This window comes from Lynx rufus, unplaced genomic scaffold, assembly GCF_022079265.1.
Source record: "Lynx rufus isolate CCGP_SWC_20201006 ecotype Redwood Valley unplaced genomic scaffold, mLynRuf1.p SCAF_10, whole genome shotgun sequence".
NCBI classification, from domain to species: domain Eukaryota; kingdom Metazoa; phylum Chordata; class Mammalia; order Carnivora; family Felidae; genus Lynx; species Lynx rufus.
Window position 1 is genome coordinate 9338604 of NW_025814824.1, and position 18192 is coordinate 9356795.

The window sequence follows — 18192 nt, forward strand, 5'->3', positions numbered from 1 at the left end:
TGCCTATTGTTGATAATGCTGCTATAAATTTTGGGGTGCATTTATCCCCTCAAATTAGTATTTTTGTATTCTTTGGGTAAATATCTAGTTGGCTTTCTGTATTCTTTAGCACATCGGCTTTCTTAGGATAAAAAAGCATTGGGAATAAAAGGGCTACACTTAGGAATAAATTGACAGACACCAGGAGAAGGCCCTGATTGAAAGCAGCTCGTTGTCCCCATCGCCTACCAATTCCTTAATGAGAATTTGTCCCCACAAATTGAAAGGGGGGACTTTCACTGGAAGGAAAAAAAATTAGAACCCCAAGGGAGAGCTCTCTCTTCCCAGGGTTTGACTGTAAATGACCCTTTAAAAAGGGACCAGTGATATCTATGTTATTATTATGCTAAAATTAAGCTCTAATAATGAATTAGGCCATAGGAGCTGAAATCCAGAAGCATCTACCCCGGGTCAGAATGTAAGTTTCTCTGTTATCATCTGTGCTCACATTCTCCATGTGGCATTCAGTTTCCTTATCTTCTGGCGTGTCTAAGCAATACCCATCACTTATGCATTTCTTTCTTTTCTCTATTTTTTCCACATTGTGTAGGCTTTTGGCTGTGAGCTCATTGAAGGAAAGACCGAATCTTCTGTTTCTATGCTTCTAAGAAGCTGAGTAGCCAGGCAGAAAGATCATGAACTTTCAAGATGGACTGAACTTGCTTTGAATCCCACTTGACCAATTTGAAGCTCAGTTTCTTCCTCTGTGGGCACTTCTGTGAAAGTATTTTATCTAGAGATCTGACCCAGTGATTAGCACAGGGTCATGAGTCTGCCAGATTCTCCATGAGAGCATGTAGAATCATGGCCAACTTACTGGACAGTAACCAGGATTGGTGTGAGCCATTGGGAGAGGAACAAAAATAAAGTAAGACGCAGTGGGGTGGTAATGGACAAGGTATTCCCTACATTTGCCTTGTTTGCTAGCTGACTCAATGGGGCCTCACTTCTGTACAGAGATGGAAACTTTCTTTTTTAAAAACATCCAGGTAAAACAACTACAGGGTGCTTATAAATGGGAAGCAACCTTTCTTGCCCCTGTCTAACAAGCTTCTATTTTGTAGGGTGAAAAACTCCAAATGTGTTTCTGTCCGTACAGCAAATGGCTGGCTGGCGTGAGTACTCAAGTGACACATGCACCCCAGAAAACGGTTCTGTCCATACCTGGCTTAACTAAATTCTAAACTTCTTTTTTTTTTTTTTTTTAAATTTTTTTTTTTTTCTTCAACGTTTATTTTATTTTTGGGACAGAGAGAGACAGAGCATGAACGGGGGAGGGGCAGAGAGAGAGGGAGACACAGAATCGGAAACAGGCTCCAGGCTCTGAGCCGTCAGCCCAGAGCCTGACGCGGGGCTCGAACTCACGGACCGCGAGATCGTGACCTGGCTGAAGTCGGACGCTTAACCGACTGCGCCACCCAGGCGCCCCGTAAATTCTAAACTTCTTGATGGTGAGCAACTTACTTTGTCCCATGTCTAGTTCAGTATCTCTTACTTCAAGTAACAGAAGAAAAAAAAAAAAAAACCACTCTAAATGGCTTAAACAAGGAGGGAAACTTGTTGTCCCACATAACAAGAGTGCTGTAAGTAAGGGCAAGAGGGTATGTGGGGGGGGGGGGCAGGAGGAGTAATGTGGCAGCAGTGGTCTGCCCCGTGCAAAGGGCATTTTATCACTGGCATTGCTGAGAATTTTCAATGCATGGTGATAATGAAAAGCAGACTGATCTGTCGCCAGTGTTATCCTCCACACACAATGCCCCACTGTCTGCCTGTCCCTCTGGTGCGCTGCTCCCACTGCCCTCCTGTTGGTACACTGCTGGGAAAGGGGTGTGCCTCCCACCCTCCCTACTGGTTGACGGGAAGAGTAGGGAACAGAGGAATGGTAGGGACATAGGAAAGATCTTACCTCTATCTGCTTGGTTATATATCTATTACTTTAATTAGTTTATTTTTTATTATCTAAAACTCATTGCCCTGCAAAACTTTTGCGGGCTCATAGGACATTCTCATCAATGGGGTCATTCTATAGTTTTCTTGGGAGGTTACATCTCTTTTATGAATGGTCAGTCACAAACCCTTCCTCAGCCCCCAGGAGACTAAAGTTTACCTCCAGGTTGTTGCTGTTGGGGCCCCTCTACCCATAAGGGTAGCCCTGTGAGGATGTGTCATTTCCTCTCCTCGGCCAGGCCCACAGCTGGGACTTGGCAATGATGGATCTTTCACTGTGACAAACTCTCTGAGTGCAGGCGAGCTCCCTGTAGCTGTTAGCCCTTCTCCTGCCCCCTAGAGGCAAGAGGCAAACCTGACTCCATGGCTTCTTCCAAATCCCGGGATAGGGAAGGAAGTACAGCCTCCCCAGCATAGGCTGAAGCAGCGGACATTCCACCCTATTTCCCCTGGTTAGAGGGGAAACCATGGTATGGTAACAACTCTCAAGAAATACTGTCTCCAAAACACTCCTTTTCCTTCACAGTCTTATCCCAAGGGTTGTAGAGCTGGTTGCTCACAAGGTCTTTTGGAAGTGACTCATTAAGCGTCTTTAGGTCACTTTCAATGCATGTGTGTTTTTTATCCTACCGGTGTCTCAGTCACAGATGAGGCAGGGATAGTCTATCTTAACATCCAGTTACATAAACACGACATCGTCCAGTTAAAGAACAAGAAACACTCCTCCTGTGTGCCTGGGAACCCCTTTCAATTATTACCACTGCTCAGGACTGAGTCCCAGGTCCTCCCCCAGACAAATAGCTGGCCAGGAGAATGGTAACAACAAGAGTGGCTCAGACGAGTCAGTGTTTATTCATGAGCCAAAGACACAGTCACCTCCCAGAGCACATGGTCATAGTGGAGAAAGGTGATGCATGACCGAATTGAAGGGACAGGTACCCAACGGAATCTGCTAATTGGGCATTCAGTATCTGTCAAATGATAATGACTTTGGGAAGCTCAGAGTCAAGGATGCCTGCCAACAAATTCAATCTACCCTAAAAATCATTAGGCTTTTGGAGGTGAACGACAGAGTTAGAGAAAGTATGGATGGGACTGCACAGATGGCTCCCATCAGAATGAAGATGGGCTGGCCACGAGATGCTCGTGGTTTCCGGCCTGTGAACAGGCAGCAAGTGAAGGTCCGTTTCTTCGTGGGCTTTTCCTCCCTGGGAGATTCTGCCATTGCTCTGGTTTGGTCAAGTTGAAAGACCTCACTTTGATTTGCTGGCGTGTACTTTTCCCTTGGTTCTTTATGGACAGCCTAAGGCATCTCAGACAACCTCACCAGACTCTCTCATCTGTGGGGAGAGCTCAGTCGAGTGCAGGCTGCTACCCAGCATGCTCCGGGGTCCTTGTGCCAAACCCCTTTGCTTTCTTGACCTGTGAGATGCTGCATTCTGCTTCTCACTGTCAATCAGGCCAGATCGTGTCAAATTATGCAGGGCTACACTCAGCCACAAGAGCCGGATTGAGACCTACAAAATCATTTCCACATGCAGTCTAGGCCAAGATCTTTTTCTCAAGTCTGCAGTGATGCTAAAAAGGAACAGGATGCTAAAGGCCAAACACATGGAATAGGAGGTTGAAACTATGCCCTTTCCATCAGAGCTTGTAGTACCTGCCCACTACACTGCCCTATTGAGCCCTGACTTCCTTTGCTCTCTGGGTAATAGTTCCAACATCCCCCAACACCCATTCTCAGGATTTGAAAAATAAAGCTTTATTGGTGGGTTTCTATTTGTGTGTTTTCTTTTGAACATGGTGTATATTATGTCAACATCTTTCTAGGGCTTGATTTAAGATCTAGGCTAGCAATAATTCTAGACTACGTTAAGCTCTCTGCAGAATTATAGTTGTTTTTTTCTCTTTTCAAAAACACCACACCATTTGGGAAGGCAAGAGACGCAGTCTGGACAAATCATGGAGGTGTTAAGAAACACATACAACAAAGTACATGTGTGTGTACGTGTGTCACAATATACTTTTATACATAAAAATAGAGTATATGCAGAGAGATGTAAATTTTTTGCGTCTATAAAGAGATGCTATATCTAACTCAGAATGGAGAAGCGACAGTAATAAGGTGATGGGAAGGTGTGGAAAGTTTTCAAAGCTGTTTTCTTGAGCCTGTTTACCATGTACCCTGATGAGTTTGCTATTTTGCAGGGCGGTGGGGGGGGTGTAGGAAGAAATTCTGGTGGGCTTAGAGGCAGAGGAAAGTAAAAAGGAAATTTGATGACTAGGAAAGCTCACTGAATACTGATTTATCCCCCATAATCTTAAGTTCTTAAAATTGGAGCCCTGTGTTGGTTGTCCCCCTGACAAATTCTAGATTCTGTGCATTCTTAGAAATCAAGGAAGATACCATTCAATCTTTGTGGCACTTGAAGTGGACTCCTTTGAAGAAATGAAATAAGAGGCAGATGACCACATATTCTTAGTCCTCCTTTCTCACGGTCAGAGGTTCCTCTCCCTACAAAGTTGTAAGAGTCCTGGGAGTTTGAGACTTGCACTAAGTTGCATGGAGTTCACACATTCTTGCAGCCAATAGTAATGAGAGCTAATATTTACACAGTGCTTCATATATGCTTTATATTTTTCTTAAGGATTTCTTTTTTTAAAAATTTTTAAATGTTTATTCACCTTTGAGAGAGAGAGAGAGAGAGACTGAGCATGAGTGGTAGAGGGACAGAGAGAGGGAGACACAGAATCCAAAGTAACTTCCAGGGTTGAGCTGTCAGCAGCGAGCCCGACGCAAGGCTTGAACCATGAGGTCGTGACCTGAGCTGAAGTTGGATGCTTAACTGTCACTCAGGTGCCCTGTGGATTTCTGTCTGCTAATTCACCAGATCCATCTAATGATTATCTCCATTTTATAGATGTGGAAACAGGCACAGAAGGTTAAGCAACTATTCAAGGTCCCACCACTGATAAGAAGCAGGCCCAGAATTTGGTAGTCTGGTTTAGGGTGCTAGCTCATAACCACGCTGCCATGACGTTCTCATTTTGTGTTCAGTGGCAGTAAGAGGCGAGGTGTCCCCTCGAGACTGACACGAGGTGCTCATATGAATGACAAGCCATGCAGTTAGAAAAAAAGCAGCATGTGGGAGTTCAGCCCAATTTCATTCTCCTTTGTATCATATTAGTGTCCACTACAACTGAGGCAGGGGAGTCTAATCTTGGCATTCTGATATACAGACATCATGACATCTAATGGAAGAACCAGAGACATTCCGCCTGTGTTTCTGGGAGGTCCTTCCCCAAGCTCTGTAATGAGTCATGCAAAGAGTAGCTATTCTCAAATGGCATCACTTGGCTTGTGCTGCTGTGTCTTTGGAGATGGTTCTTGTTATGAAGGACAGATCAAACCAAAGTATGACTCTGTACAAGCTAGTGTTGGGGTATATATGGGGAAAAGGTGGAGAAGGGAGGAGCATGAGGCAGAGAATTGGGGTAAGACATATCATAGAAGAGTAACCTAAGATTTTGCCCTCGAGGAGCCAGGTGGATCCTTCTAAAAACGTACCCCTTACTCTGTTCCCAGACACACGTCAGCCAGACACACTTTTCCACATCCCCTGAATGTGTACTGCCCTGATTCTGAGTGCTCACTTACCCCCCACCCCAACTGTGGCTCTTCTTCCAACCCCATTTCTGAGGGAATCTTCTACAGTCTTTAGGTCTTACATAGAATCTCACGGCATCTGAAGAGTTTTCCCTGAGTACTCCCACGTCTAAAACTGTTCACAGGTGTCTGGGATTTGGCCGAACAGGGTCAAGGTAGACATCTGGGGATGTGTGATTAGCCGTAACGCCTTATCTGTGGTCTAAGAGGCAGCATCTGGGTCAGGCTGTGGGCTTAGTGGCTGCAGTTTGTAAGATGGCTCTGGGAGCTGTGCCTGAGCTTAGTGTGTGTTCTGAATGAATCTCAGCATTCTGTTATGGGTTGAATTGCATCCCTCAAAAAAAAAAAAAAAAAAAAGATATATTAGAGTCCTAGCCCCTGGTACCTCAGCATGTGACCTTATTTGGAGATCTGATCTTTACAAAGGTAACCAAATTATAAAATAATTAGGGTGGGCCCTAGTCCAATATGACTGATGTTCTTATTTGAAAAGGGGAAATCTAGACCCATACACAGACGCACATGGAGGGGAGACAGTGTGAAGTGACAGGGGAAAGGCAGCCATCTAGAAGCCACGCGGAGAGGCCTGAAACACATCCTTCCCTCACAGCCCTCAGAAGGAACCATCCCCGCGGACATCTTGATCTCAGACTTCTGGCCTCCAGGACTGTGACACAATACGTTTTTTCTTGTTTGAGCCCCAGCAAACACACCATTACTTATTGAGCATGTATTCTGTGTAAAGCTCTGTTCTCATCATTTTACAAGGATTAAGTCCTTCAGCCTACCAAAATCTCCATGGGATAGGCACCCTACTATTGTTATACCAGAAGAAGAAACTAATACCCAGAGAAGTTAAGTAAATTGCCCAGGACTCCTCAGGTAGTAACAGGGCTAGGATTTGAACCCAGGCAGTCTGGCTCCGGAGTACATGTTCTTACTCGGTATCTCACACTGCCTCAGTGGGCACTCTCTCTCTGAAAGACTGCAAACAGGTGGGGTTCAGACCATATTCACTTCGCATGAGTTTGGTTTGACCTTGAGGCAGAATGTATTTTCCAAAGATGCATAAAACCACATCTCTTCTCCCACATGCTCTTGTGGGGTGTGACCTGGAAGCTTCTATCTTCTGCCTCTGGGAAGCAGTTGCCATGTAAATGTACAACTTTTCGATACCACCATGCTGTGAGAAGGCCCAGCACATGCAGAGACCCCGGAGGATGACAGGCCATTCAAAGAAAGAGCCAGAGAGAGCCAGGGAGAACCAGGGAGCACAGAGGCAGAGGTGCTAGATATGTGGAGAAGAACTCATCATTTTGGAAATGGGTTCACCAGCCCCAGCTGCCTCAGCAGATGCCACAGGGATCACAAGCGAACCGTTCAATGGAGTCTTCTCGAATTCCTCAACAAGTAAGTCACAAGCAGAATGAAAACGTTGTGAGAGGCCACTACTTTTGAAGTTGGTTTTTACTCCGCATGAATAACTGACACGAAGCTTGACAATGTTTTAGGATAATTCAATTCGAAAAATCGTTATTTGTTAAATTCGTCACATTTGCTGAATTTAAATTCGTTGGCGACAGTGACAGAACGGAGACAGGTCTCACCCACGTCAACCTCTCCCCACATAAGGGTTCTCTGCTCTTCCTGAAGAATTAGAAGAGTCAGCTCCCCCTGCTTGGCCACCGTGGCATCAGGTGGGGACAGAGCTACCCCCTAGATGGGGCACACACCCTCTGTGGGAGTTAGTTCCCGGGAGTCCCTCTCAGACTCACTTCCCTTCCCTCTGCTACCTGCCTGGCCCATCTGGCCACTGGAAATCTGCACTGTAGCTTCGGCTGATTCACGAAAGCCTCTACCCGGTTCCCAATTCAGTCAGCAACCCTGGCTCCTCCAGGTCCCACGGCTGCACCAGGCGCGGGAGCATCTGAGTCTCTGGCCCTCTTCCCCCTTCCTCCAGTCTCCTCCGCGTCCCATCTCCACGCTCAGGAGGGATGGCGCCGCACTGCCGGGCTGCCTCGCCTTCTGAGGCTTTTCTTGTTTGCTTGTTCGCGACCGCAGGAGGGGTGCTTCTCCAAAATTGAAACTTCATAGTGTGCCATTCCTTCATCTCATTTCCAGGCCCCCTGCCGTGTGACCGTGTGACACACAGTCATTGTGTGAGAATTGAGAAGGATATTGGCAGTTTGGGAGCTGTTGTTCCTGCTTATGTATGCAAAGAACATAATTGCTAAGTGCATCATCTGCTGTAATTTACACATCCACATATAGCACCGGGCAGGGCATTCTCTTCTTCCACGGCGGCACCCAGGGTTGGACTTGCGTACACACTCCAGCCTGGAGACGAGCTGGCTGTTTGCCCAGGCCCGAGGCAGCCCAGGGGAAGACTTGAACAGCGTGGCTTCCAAGATCTCCAAAATGGAACTGGAAGAATTTCTTCCTTGGTTATCCAGAATTTTTTTTTTCCCCAGGGGAGATGCAAGGGATAAACTTGCAGCATCTCACCTCTTTTGGCACTTTTCCAAACGAGTTTTGGGTCCCTTGTAAGAGTCGGATGTGATGCTAGATCTAGGGATTTCCAGCTGTGTGCAAGGGGAGGGCCGATCCCTGCCCTCAAGACACACATGTTGGTGAGGAGCAGCTACACTTTTCTTGAGAGGATTTCACCGGGGAGAAAGCGTTTCCTCACGGCAGGTTTGGTCAGGTGCGTGGTTTGACCAAATCTTAAAGGGGCGCCGCCCTTTGACTTTGCACAACTCTTGGGTTTGTGCTGGTTTCTAAGGCACATCGACAGTTTCTTTGCTGGGCTGGGAAGCGGGAAGGGGCCTTGGGCCGGAATGTTCAGCAAGACCTCAGCATTTGGGTTAATTCATTTTACCAGCAAGGCTGAGATGCACCAGGTTGCACCCCAGAGCTCAGTTTCTTCCGGAAGCTACCCTACGACTGGTGGAGCGCCCGAAGCTGTGAAAAGTATGTGATATTCCGTGTCAGTTCTTCTCTCCACGAGGTTGTATTTTCAGCTTACGTTTTAAGACAGGAGACAAAATCAATATACGTGAAACAATAATTTCGGAGGGCTGGAAAAAGAATGTCAGGAAACTCCAGTCCAGGCATTATGATAAATAGACTCTGGTATCAGACTTCCTGGGGGTGAATTCTGGCCCTGTGACTCAGCAATATGATGTGGGGCAGGTTAAATAACCACCCTGCCTCAGTTTCCTCCCTCGTAATATGGGTAGAGAGCGCCTCTATCAGTGTCACTGTGGAAGGTAAAAGACTTCCTACATGTGAAGGGCTGAGAACACTACCTGGAATTTGGTAAGGACTTGAGGAATGCTAGGACTTAGCATTTCGCCTGCCATTCTGTATCACGTGAATGTTCTTTCTAGACTTTGCGATTTCCTTTATAGCTCCCTCATTAGATGTCAGAACCGCACCCCTAGTCACGAGACCCCTGTGAGCATAGTTATTTTCCTATCTGCAGTGGGCACTGAGGAAGAGCTGGGCCACTACCACTGGTCAGCTGTTTTACCTTGGACCACAGGGTCAACATTTTTCCATACTTTGCTTTTCTCATCTGGAATGGGGACAACAGTTCCAATCTGAAAAGACTGTTATGAGTTGAATTGTATACCCCAGAAGGACACATGGAGGCCCTAATCCCCAGTACCTGTGAAGGTGACCTTATTTAGAAATAGGGTCTAGGAAGATGCACTCAGGTAAGAGGAGGGCATTACAGTGGGCCTTAATCCAATACATCTGGTGTCCTTATGAGAAGAGGGACATTTGGACGCGGACACACACAGAACGGGAAACATCATGTGAAGACAGAGGGAAGACAACTGTGGGAAGACAGAGGCGAAGACTGGTATTATGCTGCCACAAGTCAAGAAATGCCTGGGGCCAAGAGAAGCTGGAAGAAGCAAGGGAGCTGCCTCCCCTACGGCCTTCAGAGAGAGCATAGCGCTGCCAACACCTTGATTTTGGACTTGCAGCCTCCATACCTGCACGAGAATAAGTTTCTGCTGGCTTTAAGTTATTTAGTTTGTGCTACTGTGTTACACAACCCTGAGACACTAACCCAGAGATTGTGTGCGCAGGGGACTCCTAAGGTCACATGGCAGAGGGTAACTGCTCAAAAGCGGTTATTCTGAAGGCTACTGAACAGTGAATACTACGCGCTCCATTTGCTGTTGAGGAGATTGCATTGTTGGCTGAAGGAGCAAAGGAGAAGGCTGAGTTCTTCAATATGCACACGGGACACTTCAGAAGCAAGTTTTCGAAGGGTAGCTCTTCTATTTATTCAGAGACCTTGGAGTTTCACATGAGGGAAAGGAGAGCAGCCCATGTGGGCCTTCAACCACTAGAGGGCATTTGAAGGACATCAGATCAATAGGAACCGACCTCCCGTGGTCAACCAAAGTCCACACGTTCTGTATGACCCACTGTGCAAAAGGAGAAAATGAATGACTCAAACGATGAATTTATTTATTGATTTCTTTTGGCCAGTAGCTAGTCAAGTGGTTGAGTTAGGAATTCTGAACAGGTAGAGTGTAAACATCTCAGCGTGGGTCCTATCTGACTTGTAGTTGCTCTTTCCCCAGCTGCGTATAAACGAGCAGGACAAACAACTCTAGTAGCACAAAAATCATTTTTAAACAACCAAAGAGAATAACAGGGGACAGATTTAAGCCAAGTTATGTGCTCAACTAATAAAGACAAGCAAGGCTATTGAAATAGGAAGCCCTAAGACTGGACACCTACCCAAGGTACTATGCAAAGGTACAAAGTAGAGTCTTAGACTAAAATCCCATTTAATGGAGTGCCCTGTAATTCAAATTCTGGAAAGTGACTAGGGGATGAACGGGAAAGACAAAGCCCACAGAGGCGGGGGGAGATTAGAGATTTAATTCTGTCTCATTCTCAATGATTGACATTCTGGCCAACCCTGGACAATTCACTTAACCTGTCTGGGTCATTGTTTCCCAATGTACAAAACAAGATAATAGCAGTCATCAGATCAATTTTCTAGAGTTCATTCAGGTTCTCTAATGAAAGGCGCATTATAAACACAAATTGTAATTATACCTGAGAGTGCTTTTTCCTCGGAGGGAACCAGAGGGCTTTTCTCTCTTTGAAACTTCAATTATGAAAGTTAGAATCTTATGCATTTGTCAGCGGTGGATAAAAATTTATTCATAATATGAATCATATAAGAGCAGGTTAATGATGCTCAGAGTCGAAAAGTGGGGCATTACTGACGTGAACAAATTACTTGGAACCTGGAGACTTACAGTCTGGTCCTCGTTTTTCATTAATTAACCCGGGGGCCTTGGGCAAGTCACTTCACCTCCTTGTGTCTTAGCCATAAAATGATGCAACTGCTTTAGCAAAGTATTTTCCGAATTCAGTCACTCTTTTCCTGACTTCCGCCATATCCAAGGACCATCTATATTATTAACTTGTTAACATTTCTTTTTTCTTTACTTCTTTAATCCGTTAATCTTTTATGTTTTAAAGGTTTGATTTTATTAAGTTTATTTATTTATTTTGAGAGAGAGAGAGAGAGAGACATGGGAGGGGCAGAGAAAGAGGGAGACATAGAATCCTAAACAGATTCCGCACTGCCAGTGCAGAGCCTAACGCAGGGCTTGAACTCACGAACTGTGAGATCATGACCTGAGCCGGAACCAAGAGTAGCATGCTTAACTGACTGAGCCACCCAGGTGCCCCAAAGGTTTTATTTTTAAGGTATTTCCACATCCAACATGGAGCTCAAAATTACACACCCAAATCAAGAATCACATGCTCCACTGACCAATCCACCAGGTGTCCCTATTAATCTTTTAAACTCAGAGGAGTACTGCCCATTAAAGCCTTGACCTAGACAACAATATTCATAATATTTCAGGTTTAGAGTACTAGATATACAGATAACAGATATAGATATACAGATACAGATATAGATACACAGTTACAGATATATAGATATATGGGTATATGTGTGCGTGTGTGTGTGTGTGTGTGTGTGTGTAGTCTGATTGCTCATTAAGGGACATATAATTATTAGAGAAATAGTAACTACTAGAAAATATATTTAAAACAAATACAAATATTAGACAATATAATTATTAGGAAAAAACACTCTTTACTTGTATATCACCTAAAAGCCCTCCATATCATATTAGCATAGGTACAAATTTGGAAAAAAAAATCTTGAAGGATTCTTCTAAAGCTATGAGCTTCTGAAAGAAATTAAAGTAAGTATGAAAACAAACAGAAGAGCAGCTGACAGTTTTGATAAAATTTGGATCTATACATAGCAGAGAAGCTATCAATTTTGTATACTAATGGTGTTTTCTCTACCAGACACGTATAGTAAGGCCTGATATTGTTAAGTCAGAAAAAAGATTGGCCAGAGTAGCATCAGATGGATATTGACAGGAAAAAGTTGAGAGAAAATGTCCTTTAAAAAAATATTAACTGAAAAGACAGATCCTCAAAGCAGGAGAGGAATTCATACCACAAAGCCAGGATTTGTGTTGACCGTGGCTCAGAATGTTGTAGAAAATAGAGGTAAACTTAGCAATGAAGCATTTATGGCAAATGTTTCACTACTTCCCCCTTGTCAGTAGGTGGGCGGGTACCAACAGCTTGTATTGTTGGTTCGTTCAATTAGCAATGTTGTCTGAGGGCTCACAACATTCCAGGCCCTGTTCTGGGCACTGGTCGCACACCCATGGACAAGACCCTACTCAGGGAGCCTGCTCTGCGGTAGGCTGCGGTATCCAGGGTGCCCCTATGCTGCAGCTGTAAGGCGTCTGTGCTCAGGAAACACCTCTGTGCATTCACAGCTGTTAGACCTACACCAAGTCTTTTCTTAAAATTTTTTTTTTAATGTTTATGTACTTTTGAGAGAGAGGGAGGAGTATGTGAGTGGGAGAGGGGCAGAGAGAGAGGGAGACAGAATCCGAAGCAGGCTCCAGATTAGCACAGAGCCTGATGTGGGGCTAGAACCCACAGACCGCGAGATCATGACCTGAGCCGAAGTCGGACGCTCAGCCAACTGAGCCACCCAGGCGCCCCTACCCGAGTCCTTTTACTTTTCTGAGTCCTCATTTCCCCACCTTGAAGCGGATGAGCACTATTTCCCAGAAAAGGCTGAATTGACGGAAGATCCACGAATTGACCTGGCAAGGCACAAAGAGTGAGTGCTACTCGAATGTTGGCTGAATTTGAATCTGAGAATCCCAGCATGAGAAAGGAATTTAGAGATAATCTAGCCCGTTCTTTCCCAGAAATAGAGCTGGAAGCCGCAAGAAATTTAAGCTGAGGGACACAATATGGAGCTTGGCCTGTTGCCCTGCTGCTCCAGTGTGAGATTTTTATTGTCTGGCTATGTGATTTCATTTCAAATAAGGTGATTCTACACTCACAGCTACAATCAAATGTTAACAATATAGAGTCATCTAAATGTATAATATATAAAAAATATATAGAACATATATAAATATAGAAAGGTTTAGTAATAATCATTCACATTGGCTAATCAGTCCCACCTCTCTTTAGCTTTAGGGTGAAAGAATTATATATTTTCTGCCGTGAGGTTTTTTTTTTTTTTAGACTTGATATGTTGCCACCTTTATTATATTGCTTAATACATGGCATGACGAGGATAACGTCTGAACAACTACATTTCCACATTTCCATTACAAGTAGGGGTATAGCAACCCCACCTAAGACGTGCGCCCAGTATTTTGGAGGCTCCTTATCCAGCCCTCCCCTTGCCGTATTGTTCACCTTGGGGTGAGAAGTCTAGGGGCTAAGAGGAAATGCTACTAGAGCCCTAGCCTCTCCTTCTAGACCATACTAGTAGTACCAGGACCTTAGAGTTCCCTGCCCACATGGTTCTAGCATAGGAAGGTCTCTTGCTAGGCCTTCTCCACCAGGTCCCTCTTCTTTGAGGGAGGGAGGCTTGCACAAAGGGAGGCTTGAGAAGCAACCAAGGGGTGGGTGGAAGAATGACAGTGGGCAGAGCTTGAAAGAGCAAGTTAGGGGGGCTCCTGGGTGGCTCAGTCGGCTGAGCATCTGACTCTTGTTTTTGTCTCAGGCCATGATCTCATGGTTTGTGAGTTTGAGGCCTGCATTGGGCTCTGTGCTCTGTGCTGATGGTGCAGATCCTGCCTGGAGTTCTCTCTCCCTCTCTCTCTCTGTTCCTCCCCTGCTTGTGCTCTCTCAAAAATAAATAAATAAGCTTTTAAAAAAGGAGAAAGTGCAAGTTAGGGTGTCCACACATACATGCAAAAGGCCATTCACAGTGCCGGGCAGATCAGGATTGAAGGGAGTGGAAACAAAACTGGGGTTGGGCTGTGACTTATTTCTTTTCTCTCCCCAGGTCCTATAAATATTATACTAGGACCTGCATTTGCTTTTGGTGGATGTCTGGGTTATTTCTTCTCCCTTCTTCCTGATAGTTTTCTCTTGACCATTCACTACCCTCTGGCGTATCTACTGCAGACTGACCAGGGCAGAGAGTAGAGGTTAAACCCAGATCAGGTCATTCTCCTGGTTGTGGAGTAACTAATGATCTTCACAAATTGTGAGCAGCCCTGACAAAGCGTGTCTTAGCATCACAACATCTGAAAATCTGAAGGGACCTCAGGGATAATTTCTCAAGTCAACGAGGGTAAGAAAAATGAAAGCTGGCAGACAAAGACAGATAGCTAAACAAATACACAATTAATCTAAAATCTCATGTCTACCTACGTTTATGATCATGTTGGCCTTCAAGGCATGTGATCATTAGCCAATGGTACTGAAACGTGGTTTGTTCTTAGACCAAGGGTACTTGTAGTTATGTGTCTTGGGAGTTGTATTTGCTGTCACTGTACAGGAAAGGAGCTTCACGACTATTTTCTACCCTGGAGACTATTCTATTAGAGGCATTATAATTCCTGGTCAATTTCATGGGACTCTAAAGCATTTGCTAACTCCATTTTGCTCATTTGACTAATAACATGTTTTAAGTGCTCACAACTATCCCGTTTCATCCGGAAATCTTAACTGTCTTGTATCTTATTCCTTCTGTGCCTTGCTATTCTCCTAGGCTAGGATATGCTCACCCAGGATATAATGCCAATGGCCAAGAAAAACTTAATGGTTCTTATCTCAGGTAGCATTAAAAGACCTCTCTTACGTACCTGAACTAAAAAAGTTAGTACTTTTAAATTTTCAGATAGAAAGTCAGATCTGGAAAGGGAGATAACAATGCAACCCTCAAGCTTTTGGAATTGTTTCAGCCATAGAAGCGACTTGGAGGAAAATGTTTTGGGTGGCAAATAAAATCGACCCTTCAATACCTAGCAGAAAACCAAGACAGAAGACACAGACCAAGTTGCACTGTATTGAGTCAGTTATCCACGTAGAATTAAGTGGCACTGAATGCAAAGTCCAGGAAAAGAAGGAAATGTGATGAGACAAAGGGAAATCGAGAGAAGAAGAACTCCCACAAGAGAGATCCGCAACAACACTAATGGCTGCAGTCAGGGTAGATGCGTCACAGTGACAAGGACAGCGCAGAGTGCATGGTTCTCTGTGGGTGGAGAAGGAAAAAGCTGGTGAAGAAGAGAAGGTGAGGCACGGAGGGAAGAATGAGGTATCTCCATCTCAATAACGGAGCCCTTCAAGCGTAGATCAGTTCCATTCAGAGTAGGAGGAAAAACGATTGCATCTTAATATGGGGACCTAGAACATGAAATCTTAAACTTTTCTCTGTGACACACATGATGGATGATGTTCCCAGGAAGAGCCTCCTCTGGTGAGGATGACAGGGATGAAGCAAGGGGCCCTGCCACTTCCTTTTTGTCTTCTCAAAAAGTGTGTTTGATTGCAAGGAAGAGCATGTCCATTTATATGTGGCACGAAGGATTCCCTTCTCCTGGGGGACAGCGCTTACCACAGCTAGAAGCAACAAAAGGCAGGATTTGGTAGTGCCGCTCCTGGCTAGCAAAGTCCCAGAGACTCTTTCAGCACCATGCAGAGGCCCAGCTTGGGCATGTTAAATGCCCACTCTACACAAACAGCCAGTCTATCACCCACTCAGCCTCCATACCGCACACACACACACACACACACACACACACACACACACACACACACCATGAATGTGAGTACAAGGACATGACTGATGATCCGTGCTGGCTGAAGGGAAGAGAGGAGGAAAACAAAAGTCTGAGTGTCTTGGGTGTTTGGCCATCAGAAGAGAGAAAGCTCGTGAATGGGGAGAGCTTTTTCTATAATGAGAGGAGCAGTCGGGTGCGGAAGCCCCAAATGCCCAGAATGCAGCGTATATGCTTGTTGAGTAGGTGGGTGAGCCTCACCTCCATTGCAGTGTGGAATTTCCATAAATTAGAAGCTATGGATCAAAGCTGAAGGCAAGATTTTTTATAAAATCCCTCTGAATTATCATAGTGTGCTTGACTTGCTCATAGTAAGGGTGCTTGCTACTGTACGTGGCCTCCCCTCCACTATGATGCACATAATGCTGGATCACATAGGGATAATCTTAAATCTATACTACTTTCTATTCGAAAAGTAAATCAGCAAGCATTTGTTTTTTTAACCTGTGACCCACCTCATAACTTATGGGAACCTTTCTGGCGTGTCATGCTACTGAGTTAGGCAGATCAAGACAGAGCAATTTTCCCCAAATGGCAATAAAATACAGAAAAGATAATGAGCTCAAGTTGTCACTGTGTGTGTGTGTGTGTGTGTGTGTGTGTGTGCGTGCACGCGCACGCATGCGCATGCTCTGAATCATGGGATACTATGGGACAACCAGTAACTCTTCCTGCTGAATTAGAACAGTGTGCATTATATGAGTGGATGTAAGAAGGAAAAAAGTTATATAGACACCCCTTTCCATGACCCAAAGCTTTTCAAAAAGAACCAAGTATTCTTATCTGAGTTCTACAAGGTTGGTCCTGGCATTTCAAACTGAAGAGGGCAGTAGAAAGCTAGATCAAATTGTAGTCAACAGTTTGAGCTACAACTTGTCTGAGTGAAAATGAAGCACCGTGGTGTGATATTAGAGTCACAAATAAAGAAATGTGTTGGGAAGTTTATGGGAAATGCAAAATTTATTTGACCTACATGTCTAATCACATCATTAATGCTGAAGACATCAAAACTAGAAAAACACAGACTATGAGCCAAGGGTCCCAGGAAATTTGAGGCCGGCTACATTCAAGTCATGGCATCCTGTGGGGAGAGTAAAGGTGAAAAGTGGAAACAGGCTGGTTACATATAAATTCAAGGAGCTGGAGCTTGGGTGGTCATGTGACTGCATCTCTAGGCAACTTTTCTTGAGTAGTAGATGCTCTATAAAGTGACTTCTGTGCTTCAATCTCCTGTCTGTATGATGAGGACAAAACAGCACTTTCAACCTGTAGTTTTGATGTTTATGTGGGTTAATATGTGCAAATGAATTAAAGCAGTCACTGATGTACAATGAGTGCTACATAAGAACTTGCTATTAAAATCCAAACATCTAACCACGAATAGGCAAGGCAATCTTGAAAAAGAAGAAGAAAGCTAGAGATTTCACAATCCTAGATTTCTAGATATACTACAAAGCTGTAGTAATCAAAACAGCATGGTACTGGCACAGAAACAGACACATAGATCAATGAGACAGAATAGAGAGTCCAGAAATAAACCCGCAATTACAGGGGCAATTAATCTTCAACAAAGGATTACAAAGCAAGAATGTGCAATGGGAAAAAGAATGTCTCTTTAACAAATGGTGTTGGGAAAACTGGACTGCTACTTGCAAAAGAATTAAACTGGACTGCTTTCTTACACTATACACAAAAATAAACTCAAAATGGATTAAAGATCTGTGTGTAAGACTGAAACCATAAAAATACTAGAAGAGAGCAAAGGCAGTAATTTCTCTGTCATCAGCAGCAGCAACTTCTTTGTAGATATGTCTCCTGAGAAAAGGGAAACAAAAGCAAAATTAAACTATCAAGACTACATCAAAATAAAAACTTCTAAAAAAAGGGGGGGGCACCTGTGTGGCTCTGTCAGGCATCCAACTCCTTTTTTTTTTAAAGTACTTATTTATTTTTGAGAAAGAGAGAGCAGGGGAGTGGCAGAGAGAGAGGGAGACATAGAATCCAAAGCAGGCTCCAGGCTCCTAGCTGTCAGTGCAGAGCTCGATGCGGGGCTCAAACTCATGAACTGTGAGATCATGACCTGAGCCAAAGTTGGATGCTTAACCAAATGAGCCACACAGGCATCCCATTTGGACATCCAACTCTTGATCTCAGTTCAGGTCTTGGTCTCAGGGTCATGAGTTCAAGCTTTGCATTGGCCTCCACACTGGGCACAGAGTCTATTTAAAAAAAAATAATAAAAAAGTTCTGCACAGCAAAAGAAACTACCAACAAAACAAAAAGATATCTACAAAATGGGAGAAGATATTTGCAAATTACATATCTGATGAGGGATCAGTATCCAAAATACATAAAGAATGT